An 11,864-nucleotide genomic window follows, 5' to 3' on the forward strand; every position below is an offset into this window, starting at 1 on the left:
GGGGCCTCTCCCCGGGGGACCTCTGCATTCTGTGAGCAGGAGATGGGAGGTCTGGCTGAGTGTTTGTGGGGTGAGCAGAGGCCTGGGGGTGTCCACCGCAGTAGACAGCACGTCAGAGGCTGGGTGAGAACTTAGCTCAGTGCTGCTCATCTGTCCAGAGCTCAGAGTGGTGTGGTCTTGGCCTCTGAACCAGCGTCCTGAGGAGGCTGCGAGTCAGGTATTTAACTGATGACTCTGCATCAGGATGAAGAGGTTAGTGCCCCGGGTTGAGACGTGGAGATTTGTCCATTTAAACAGGGACAGTGGTGATTCAGAACTAGAATTTTATTCCTTAAAGAAGGCCCAAGTTTGATTCATGACCAGTCTGCCTTCTGTGTAGGGAGCTCTGGTGGCGTGGCGGTAAGGAGTCATGCTGTCAGCTCAAAGGTACCCAGTTTGAATCCACCATCTGCTCTGTGGGAGAAAGATGGCAGTCTTTTCCCGTGTGATTTACAGTGCCTGAAAACCTGCTGGAGGGTCAGCTGGGAGTCGGTTCTGATACCACCAGCACTGTAACCACCGTCTATATAGCCACCATCTGTTTTCATCTGGAATCTCGTGTGTTCTTTTGATGCGTAACACGCTCAGTGATCCTTCCAGATTAAGATTGACGAGTCAGGAACCCCTGGAGATAGCTTTCTGAAATTCAGCCCGTGAAAACTCCACAGGCCACGGTGCTCCAACCCTTTGTCTTTGCCAGGAATGAAGGTTGACGTGACAGCAGTTAACAACCGGGAGCACGCCGTTTGGCAGACCCACATTTTCCTGCCCACTTTCAGGAACTCTGGTGACGGTGGATCAGACTTTTCTCCAAGTGTGAAATATCTTCTTAACACCTGGGGTGGCCTTCTAAACACAGTAAAGTTCACATATATGTTTCTCTGGACTCTCTGGGGTCTTAGAATGGAGCCCTGGTGGAATAGTGGGTTATGTGTTGGATTCCAAGTCAAAATCCGAAGGGTTAGCTGTTCAAATCCCCAAGCCACTCCATAGGACAAGGATGAGGCCATCTGTTCCCACTAAAATTTACGGCCTCGCAAGCAGATGGAAGGCCACTATGAGTGAGAACCAGCTCAGTGGCCTTAGTTTGCTTGTTGTCTTGGTGGGGTTCTTCTTCTTTGTATACCATTGCATCGGAACGGGCCCATAGCTGCCCCTCCAGTGAGTTTTCAGAGAGAGTACATAGCACAACAGGAGATTGCTCACCTTTGTCCTGTGGAACAGCTGACGGATTTGAACCGTGTGCCTTTGGGTTGGCAGCACCACTCCTTACTATGAAGTCACCAGAGCTCCCTGGTGGAGATATGAGGGATACAAATAATTGTTCTGTGTTGACACCTGCATATGAGATTGGGACCCCAGTGTTGTTTGTTCGTTCAATCGCATATATTAACAGGGAGAATAAGTATTCTAACTTAAGTTCTCTTGATTTCATTCCTGGATTGCAAATAGGACCTAATACATGGTTTTTCCACTGGGCTTGTTCAAGTCGTTACATGTTGGTACACACGGATATCCCATGAGAGTGGAAAGCCACAAACACTTTTTTCTCTCTGTAATTCAGTAACTTTCTCCTGTGTATGCTGTAGCCTAGAACTGTATATGGGTGAACCAGACTGGTTGGCAGTTACCAGATCATTTCCCTTTGTTTTGTTCCCAGGGCTCACATGGAGCTCTGCTGGTGGCTGAGGTTGGCCCTGTGTCCCGTGGCTTGGTTGGAGCCGCTGGAGAGGGGGCCAGACCTAGTGATGAGCCGTCTGCATGTGACAGGGCTTGTTTGTGTGTGCTGGTTGAGATGTATGAGGCCAGACTGCAGACACGCCTCTGCACCAGTGTTACCTGGCACCTACCCCATGTCAGTGGTCATGAATGCCTGAACTGCTGCCCTACATTAGCTCAGGAAGCTGCCGTGCCCCCGCGAAACCTTTCTTACTCCCAAATCTGGCCTCTTGTGAGACCTGTGACCTCTGGATGAGCTTTTAGCAGACGAGGGGCAGTGTATGCTACCTTTCACTTGCTGTTTGTTATCTCTGGACTTAACGAACGTTGTATTGTTGTGCTGACCCTCCAGTGAGTTTTCAGAGGCTGTCAGTTGTAGACAGGAGATTGCCCATCTTTCTCCTGTGACCAGTGTATTGACATCTGTGGAGAGGAATCTGTAGCCGGCCTTTACTCTTGGTCATCCCCATGGATCTACCATTTTACATAGTAATATAGAATATACATAAGCCTCAAATAACTCACTGCTGTTGAGTTGGAAACAACTCATAGCTGACCCTCCAGTGGGTTTCTGAGGCTGTAAATCTCATAGGAGGAGATCGCCCGGCTTTCTCCCGAGGAGGCGCTGGTGGATTCGAACCATCAGAGAAGCGGGGCCATGGAGTTAGCAGCACTGCTGCGTAAGGACTTCGCCACCTACTCTATCTAGTTTACGCAGGAACCCCCTAAGTATTCTAAGTATTCTGTGGGAATCTTTGTTTCACGCCTGCGAGTATCATCTCATGGAAGGAAGGTAACTTGCTCCAGGTTACCCAGGCAACCAGTGGCCGCACTGGGGTTCAAACCCAAATTTCCTTAACTTCTGTTTCCTTGCCCACCATGTTGCTGTTATGTGTTGTCGAGTCGCCTGTGACTCATAGCGACCCTGTGTACAACAGTCCTAAGCGCCGCTCTGTCCTGTGCCAATCGCACCATCTCCGATATACCTATCCCCATTACTCCAGTCATACAACACTCAAATCAGGCCTTAACTCCTTGCTGTGGCCTACCTGGGAAAGGTGGAGGACTCGAGAAAGAGAGCAAGACCCTCAATGAGATGGGTTGACAGGGTGACTGTAACAGTGGGCCCGGTGTATCGGAGATGGCCAGGAGGGCACAGAACAAGGCAGGGTTCAGATCTGTTTATAGTGTCCGCTTTGAGTTACAGTCGGCTCAGCGGCACCTCACAACAACGGGAAGCAGCATGCACTCAGCTTGGAGCTGAGCACTTTGAAGACCCTCCCTAAGCACTGAATGACTGAGCTGGACAGGTGTGGTCAGAGGGTTGGCAGATGGCTCCCAAAGCCCAGCACCTGGGGTAGAACTTCAGAGTGACTCTCCCAGTAGCTGATGGGGTAGAACTTCAGGGTGACTCTCCCAGTAGCTGATGACCCTTCCCCTCTTAAATAGAACATTCTCATCGGAACAACGCGTGTTCAGTCTCTGGGGAGGGATTCCATTTCAAGAGTTCAGTAGCCTTTTCAACCATTTCACTACCCGCCTCTTCTCACAATACGAAAAGCAGTTACACAGTGATTAAGAGAATCACTTTGCCCAGGCATGTGAACTTTGACAGCTCATAGCAAATTGGCTGATATCATTTGTTCCCAATGTCAAGGACGTAAATGTGGCGAGTGATCTTTATATTTCTTTAAACATTTGACGTTCTGTGTACCACCTGAGGAACAGTGAGTCTGGGAGGGAAAGGGGAGACCTAGCTATTTCCAACTGGATGGTGTTGGCCAATCGTCCGTAGTTCACTTTGTCCCACATCATTTTCCTGATTTCCTGTAGGAATTCAGAGTCAACATCCAGGAGCCACCGTAGTTGGTAACCACAGGGCCCTGTACCCGAGTCCGGCCTCAGGGCCCAGTGGAGATGACCTCCTTCTCAGGGCTCGCTCTCCCAACGCCTCCCTCCATCCACGGAGAGCCCACAGCAAACAAATGTCAGTGCCTCCCTGAAAGCAGCCCTTGTTCACGGGATCCCGTGCGAACGAAGGCTTGCTTGTCCCCTTCCTCCCGCTAGACCCCAAGTAGGCCGCATATTTTGCGGAGTGGGCAGCCCCGGCCCTGCTAGCACTGATCCCAAAGGCCCTCAGTGGGGAGGGTAGGAGGAGGTGGGCGTGGACAGAAAACAGCTGCCCAGGAGCAGAGCTGCAGGAATTAAGGGGTGAGGTGTGTTAGGCAGCTGGTTCCCTTCCATGCATGGGAAGCTGGCTGGCCTCCCCTCTGCCTGCGGCTGAACTGTCACGCACCGCTTGAGGCTGCAGACCCACCAGGGACCTCCAGGTTCTTCTGGGCTCTGTTGTCCACACACTGCGCTTCTTCACGTCCTCCCAGGATGAGGCTCTTTCTGCCTGGACGCTCCTTCACATTATGGCCTTCTGTGGCCTCCCAGCTGCACCTTGCTTTCTCTCTCAACTGCAGTGTCTCAGTTCTGTGGTGAGTTCTGAGGCCTCTCCCCCCTTCTCTGGTATTCATTGCTCACCCAGCCCTGACAGGGTCCCAGCTTTCCGTTCCTCAATTCAATGAACTCATTGCCATCAAGTCAAAACCTCATCACTGACCCTACAGCAGGTTTTCAGAGGCTGACCGTTGCACAGGAGGAGGTTGCCCATCTTTCTCCTGCAGAGGGACTAGTGGATTCAAACCACTTGCCTTTGGGTTGGTAGTTCAATTCCTCACCCACTAGGCCACCAGAGCTCCCGAACCCCAATGTTCTCTCAGGACTGGCCTTTTACTAGATGTTTCCACTTGGATGTCCTTTACACCTGACCGATGTGTCTAGTCCCTCACATGACAGCTGAGAGGTGACTGACCCCCACATCCCACCACAGTGCCCCTCCCTGGCCATCTGTCTGGGGCCCTGAGGGGGGATCCCTGGGGGTCTGCTTGCAGTCGATGACCAGTGTGGGGACTTGCAGGGATTGAGGGAGGCTGGCTGTGGTCCAGGCTTCCTGCAGCCGTGCAGTCTCTCCATGTGGGAGGGTCTGTGCTCTCTGAGGCTGCCCTGAGAGGCCCAGGACTGGGGGTGGGGGGGGAGGGAGCATTAGGACTGAGGGCTTGGAAGGTGCAGCCTTGCAAAGTCAAAGGCAAGACTTATTGCCCAGTGGGGGTGGGAGCACAGAGGAATTTGCTCCCTGTGCGGCCACTCACATCCCCAGAGCGGTGCTGGTACAGCCTGTAGGAGGCGCTGTGCTGAGCCTCACTCCAAGCCAGTCCTGGTGGTCAGCAGAGACACAGAGTGAAAAGGCCCAGGAGCCCAGAGGTAAAGGTGGACGATGCGCTCCTTGACCCCAGGTGCTTTACCTTAGAGTAAATCTTTCCAGGGTGCCCTGAGGGGCACGCTGCAGGTGGGTTCCCAGTCACGTAAGCTTAGGGAAGGCAGTCTGTGATGCTCTCCTGGGGCCCCTCTGACACAGTAACAGCCTGTTGTTGGCTCTGCAAAGGATTGTCAGGAAGGGACCTGCCAATTGCTCTTTAACCCAGGGCTTCTCAGATGTATCTGACCACAGCCCTCATTTCTGCATGCCTGTGAGCGCCTCTCTGCCTTGCGACAGACCGTCTTCAAGGAGGATTCCTGACCCACGGCCAGGTCTGAAGGATAAGGCAGAGGCATGGCTGTACCCTAGACAGGGTAGAGGCACTTTGGCTCTTAAGAGGATTTGTAGCAAATTCTGCTGGTCTAGGAACACAATATAGGCACCCACTTCAAGGCCACCAGCTCCTCCATGGGAGAAGGATGGGCAGTCTCCTCCCGTGTGATTAACTGCCCCTGAAAACCCACCGGAAGGTCAGCTGTGGGTCGGTTCAGACTCTACAGTCTACAAGGACAAGCATAGGGAGCTCTGGTGGCCTTGTGTTAAGAAGCTGCACTGCAATCTCAAAGGCACATTGTTTGAATCTACTAGCTGTTCCTGGAGAAGGACAGTCAGTCTCCTCTGGTGTGCTTGACTGCCTTTGAAAACCTGCTGGAGGGTCAGCTGTGGGTCAGTTTTGACTTGATGGCACACAACAACAACAAGAGAACATCTAAGGCACTCTGGCGGCCTACTGGATAAAGAATCGTGTTGCCAACTGAAAGATAGGTGGCTTGAATCCACCAGCTGCTCTGTGGAGAAAGATGGACAATCTCCTACTGTGCCATTTACAGCCTCCGAGAACCCAATCAAGGTCAGCTATGAGTCTGTTCCAACTTGAAAGCACATAGTAACACTTTAAAAGGATTTAAAACACAATTCCTGCTGAATGCTTTTTCTTAAAGGAGAAACAGAATGGGATGTGAATAGGCCACCGAAATGCTCCCAGACCTCACACCTTCATCTGAGGTCAACAGAAATTCCCTCTGCCCTCCTGTACTATATTATGAGCACATATGTTTTGCAGCCCATAACAGTTAATCACAAGCATGTGTGGTATTCAGTTCAGCTATGAGACAGGAAATACCACTGTCAAATATTAAAAGCCAGCCAAAGGTATTGAGCCTTCAAATATTAACAGCTTGCTCCTCCCATTTGGCATTTAACCTTCACCCTTCTAGAATAAAATGTAATTGAAGCTTTACTTCTAGGATAACTTTAACCTTCACTTTTCTAGGGTAAATTTGGAACCCAACAACACATCTAACATTATTATTTTCATAAGATCTTTAATTATTAGGGGGAACTGTGGTAGCCTAGTGGATATAGGGTTGCACTGCCAAACCAAAGGCACGTGGTTCGAATCCACCAGCTGCTCTGTGGAAGAAGGATGGGCAATCGCCTCCCATGAAATCTACTGCTTCTGAAAACGCAATAGAGGATCAGCTGTGAGTTGGTTCCAACGGAGAGCAGTGAGAGAGAGAGATATCTGCTCATTTTCTAAACCAAGAATAGCTAGAATCACTGGGTGGTCACTTGGCTGCTAACCACAAGATCACAAGTTTGAATCTACCCAGCTGTACCCCAAAAGAAAGGCCAAGCAAGCCCCATTAGGAAAACCAGCCACTGAAAACACTGTTCTATTTATACACAAGGGTCACAACCAACTGGACTTGGCTGGAGGGAAACGAATGATCACGGCAGATATTGATTCAAACTGGCCAGCCCCAGGGCACAAACAGCCTTCGTGTGACCCAACAAAAGATGTGGAGCTGGGCAGGCACTGTGACTCCAGCATGTTATCCTTAATACCAGGTCACTGTCACGGAAATTTGTTAAGAAGATGCCTCTGAACCTCAATTCTGTGCATCTGTAAAATGGTAACATTAATGCTCACCTCACATACAGGATGCCTCAGAAGAAACTCATACATGTTCACTTTCCCGCCCCCTGCTTTCCCCACTCCGCCTTTCCCCTGCTCCCCTCCTGACCCCAGGCGTTAGGATACATGTCTTTTCTCACTCACTCATTGCTGTTTGGAACTGACTCATAGCTGACTCTCAAGCAGCTTTTCAGAGGCTATAAATTGCACAGTAGGAGATTGTACATCTTTCTTCTGTGAAACAGCTAGTGGATTTGAACCATGTGCCTTTGGGTTGGCAGCACAACTCCTTACCACTAAGGCAAGCCACTGGGGCTCGCTTAACTGCTAGCTAACCCTTATGGGAATTGTTCATGGAAACACTTCTCTGTTCTGGGCTGCGGGGATCTGGGGCTTCCCTGCAGAATGCACCTCCTACAGAACACCAGCTCCAGTGTCCACAGCAACTTTGGACGCTTTGCAGAGGGGCCTCCAGTTTCCTCACAGGGCTGTTGAGGAGTTTAGCACCGAGGAGAGACTTGAGAATTCCTTATTTGGGGAACAGCCAGGGAAACCAGACATTAAGGCATTCTTTCTCTAGATTATGCAGCATTGTTAGCAAGTGAAGAAAAGACATAAAAGACCAAATTGAGTCTCTGAGCCGGGGGCGAGTTCCGGCAAAGGCTAGGCCAGGCCTGGGCTCCAGCTGTGTTCTGTGCAGGGGCATTTGGCTGGGGCAGATACCAGAAGGCTGCAGGCAAACATTGGTCTTATCCTGTGTTTTGCTGAGTGCTCCAGCTTTATCGGTGTACCCCGGCATCGGGCAGACACAGAAAAGCCAGGGGTGTGGACCTAGGAGAGGCAGAGTCTTCTGCTCCACGTGGCCTGGATTGCTGATTCTGCAGCCAGGTGCATCCAGCCTGATGGTGACAGGGTATCTGCGGAACAAGGTAGAGCTTTGGGTTTACCTTTTCTTTGAGTGGTTTTCTGAAGAAAAGCTAAGGAGCACAACAGAAGAAGACCCTCAAGCGTTGACTGGGGCACGAATGGTGTTGAAGAATAGGGCTTTACCTTGAAGAGTGTGTGGAACTGGAATGCATTCGTTAGGTGGGGCTTCTGGTACCTTCTCATCACCGAGGGGGCCTGCTTTTGGGATGGGACGCGGGGCAGGCTGAGTGACAAGACTTCAGGGCTGGATCCAGGCCCACCCTGAGCCATTGTTTCAGAGCAGCCTTGCACAGAGCTGCCTCCCCAGCCCGATGGGAAATGGCATTTTCCAGGTGAAGGCAACACCCTTCTGGTCTGTGCTCTGCATCGAGCTTGGGCTCCACTTGGGACGCTTTACAAAACCATTTCAGAGTCATTTTACAAAGTAGTGGGATTGATTGTGTCGTCTAGCTGATGGGAATCGCTTTATCTCATAATCCGCAAAAAGCCTCTAAAACGAACCCCAGAAGGCCTCTCCCCAAGTAACCACCATCGCTGTTGCAAATTTTGAAGCTATCAAGGGAAGCAGAATATTGTGTGGGGTTTAGAACAGGAGTCTGTCTGAAGCACCATTATTTCTTCTGTGGTCTTCTCTTTTTAGCAAGCCTGATGAATGTAAATATTTTCATCATTTCTTTAAGGGGCTCATCTGGCCGGATTCCTTCTGGAGAGGGCAGGGTGGGGAATGGAGCGAGGCCGAGAAAATGGCTGATTTCCTGCCTCTCAGGCTCTGGGCCTTGCCTGCTGAAACGGCTGCTCTGAGGGAAAAGCGCTTTGTGGCATCTCCAGGCTCGTGGGCAGTGACGGGGAAACACCAGCCGCAGAGAGCTGCAGGCTGAGCTGCCACTCTGCTCTGTGCTTTTATGCCCTGAGGAATGTGCAGATGTAGCAAGGGCCGTGTCCCCAGCAGCGGCCTGGCTCTCTGTGTTGGCTCTTTGTGGGGCTCCAACGATTGTGTTTGCAGAGCCTTCCTTACCCACCAGGGGAGGGAGGGGAGCCAGCCATTCCCAGGAGCCTTGTTCCAGCAGTTATGGGGTTTAACAGCAGTAGATTCACCAAGTTTTACTTTCTGACCATTTAGAAGTTTGGTGAAGGATGTCAGCACTGAAGTCCACATACTTAATAGGAACACAATTTCTTCTTTTGAAAAAGAATTCATAGAGTGGGTTTCAAAGCTAGTAAGGACCTCAGAGATCGTTCACATTGTTTTTTTGTGAAACATTCTTCTAGGTGGTATGGCACTGGTCTGTGCACTGCTGTACAGAGGTAACTTGTGGTTGCTGTGATGCTAAACTAAACACTGTGACACTGATGTGTCAAATGTGATAATGGTTACCCACGGTGGACAGTGTTTGGTGGAGCTTCCCGATGAAAACAAGCTTGGAAGCAGGAGTGGAATCCACTTCCAAAATGGCTTGCCTACAGAAACCCTATGAACTGTGCTCAGGTCTTCTGTTCATAGGGTCGCTATGAGTTGTCTACAACTTGACGGCACCTAACAACAACAACAACAAAAAGGACCTCGGAGATCGTTCCGGTCTAGCCTTGTGTTTGTAGAGGGAGAATGGAAGTATATTACCCTGTACACATGGCAACAATCAGGGAGCTCTGGTGTCCTAGTGGCAAGAAGCTGCGTTGCAATACTGAAGGCACGTGGTTCGAGGCCACCAGCTGCTCTGTGGGAGATATGGTCAGTCTCCTTCTGTGAGATGAACTGCCTCTGAAAACCTGCTCGAGGGTCAGCTGTGGGTCCATTCTGACTCTGCAGTACACAACAACAACAGCAGTGGTCAGCATTCAGGTACCCAACCCCCAAGTCCCGTGGTCCTTCAGGTCTTGTATAATGAGACTTTTTAAATTAATTTCTGTTAGATTGAGCAGAAGTGACCTGTGTTCAAACCCTGCCTCTTGCGATGCCAAGAGAAATGAAGACACATGAAAGGGGGTGGACAAAAGGGGAAGGGTGGAAATCCCCGGGAGAGCAGGCTTTAGTGGGCAGACTGAGGGCGGAGAGGGAATCATGTGGGATACAGTGTATGTGAGTGAGTGTATGAAACAATGTCAATGAGGGATTGTGTGAATACTATGTATATGAATGAGGCACAACGTAAATGAGTTATTGTACAAAAGCCAAGAAATTTTTTATTTCTCCTTTTTAAATTAACTTTAATGAAAGTTTCAAAGACTTTAGATTTCCATTCATTCATTGAAGAAAGAAATATTTTAAGAACAGAACAAAAAATGCTTGCACATGAATGTTTAATGGAGTTCTGTTCATATAGACCCCAAACGGACACAAGCCAAACATTTATCCACTGATGAACATGATAAATCCGTGTAGTGAAATATTACTGAGCCGTAAGGTCGACCAAGTTGCTCCTAAAGGCAGGACTGGTGAAGCTCAGTCTCGTGAACGCCGGGCATGTTGTCTGTCGAGGTCAGTCCTTGCCAAAAAGGCATCATCCTGGAAAAGGTCAGAGAAAGAGAGGAAGACCCTCAACAGGACAGATTGACACAGTGACGGCAACAGTGGGCTCGAGTGATGAGGGTGAGGAGGAGGCCAAGCCCCAGTCTGCAGTGCACGGGGTCGCTGTGAGTTGTAGTCAACCCGAAGGCTCCCAACAACAACAACAACAACAACAAAGAAAGAATGAGGGTCTATGCTGCAACCTGCATAGACTGCAAAATACCATGCTAAGTGCAAGAAGCCAACTGATAAAGGCCACATATATTGTATGATTCTGTTTAAAGGAAGTGTTTAGAATAAGCAAAGACATAAAAACTGAGAAGAGAACCATGGTTCCCAGGGCATGGAGGGAAGGGAGAATGGACAATAATTCTTAATGGGTGTTGACTTTCTTTTAGCAAAAATGTTCTCATGTAGTAGTGGTGATAATCCTACAGTATGCAAAGCATATGCAGTTGTACGCTTTCACTAAAATGATGAGTTTTTTTTATATGTGAGGTATATTTCAACAAAGCTTATATATGTTGTTCTTGTGTATCATCGAGTTGGAACTGACCCATAGCTGACCCTCCAGAGGGTTTTCAGAGGCAGTAAATCTCTTGGGAGCAGATTGCCAATCTTTCTCCCATGAAGCAGCTGGTGGATTTGAACTGTGTACCTTTGCAGTGCAATTTCCTACCACTAAGCCACTAGAGATTTAAGCTTTTTTATATATATGCCATTTTTTTTTGGTTGTGCTTTGGTTGAGTAACTGTAATGATCCCAAACCCAAGAAACCTCAGCTGAAAATGTTGTTGTTGTTGTTGTTGTTGTTATTTGCTGTCGAATTGCTTGCAACTCATGCCGACCCTATGTACAACAGCCCTAAACCCTGTTCTATCCTGTGCCAACTTTACTGTCTCTAACACACCTACCCCCATTACCCCAGTCACTGAGTCCATCCACCTCATAGAGGGCCTTCCCCTCCTGTGCTGTCCCTCCACCCTACCAAGTATGATGTCCCTCTCCAATGACCGGTCCCTCCTTGGAACATGTCCAAAGTATGTCAGACGAAGCCTCAGAATCCTTGCCTCCAAGGAGCAGCCTGGTTTAACCCTCTCCCTGATGAACCTGTTTGTTTTCTTGGCAGTCCATGGTACATTCAATACTCTTCTTCAGCACCACAGCTCAAAGAATAGGGCGTAATAATTAACACATTAGTGTCATTTGTAAATATTCCTAAATATAAACCTCACATACGTTCAGGCTGCCTGTGGGTTATAAATTCATTATAAATTGAGTTCTTTTTTTTCTCCTCCTGTCATCATCACGAACCTCATAAGATCTGCCTCCTTTGTAAGCACTTAAAGACTGACTTGTTTGCATCAAAAGTGCTACAGCTTTTGAACATT

This window comes from Elephantulus edwardii, unplaced genomic scaffold (genome assembly GCF_000299155.1).
Source record: "Elephantulus edwardii isolate Elephantulus edwardi_28Jun2011 unplaced genomic scaffold, EleEdw1.0 scaffold00011, whole genome shotgun sequence".
NCBI classification, from domain to species: Eukaryota; Metazoa; Chordata; class Mammalia; order Macroscelidea; family Macroscelididae; genus Elephantulus; species Elephantulus edwardii.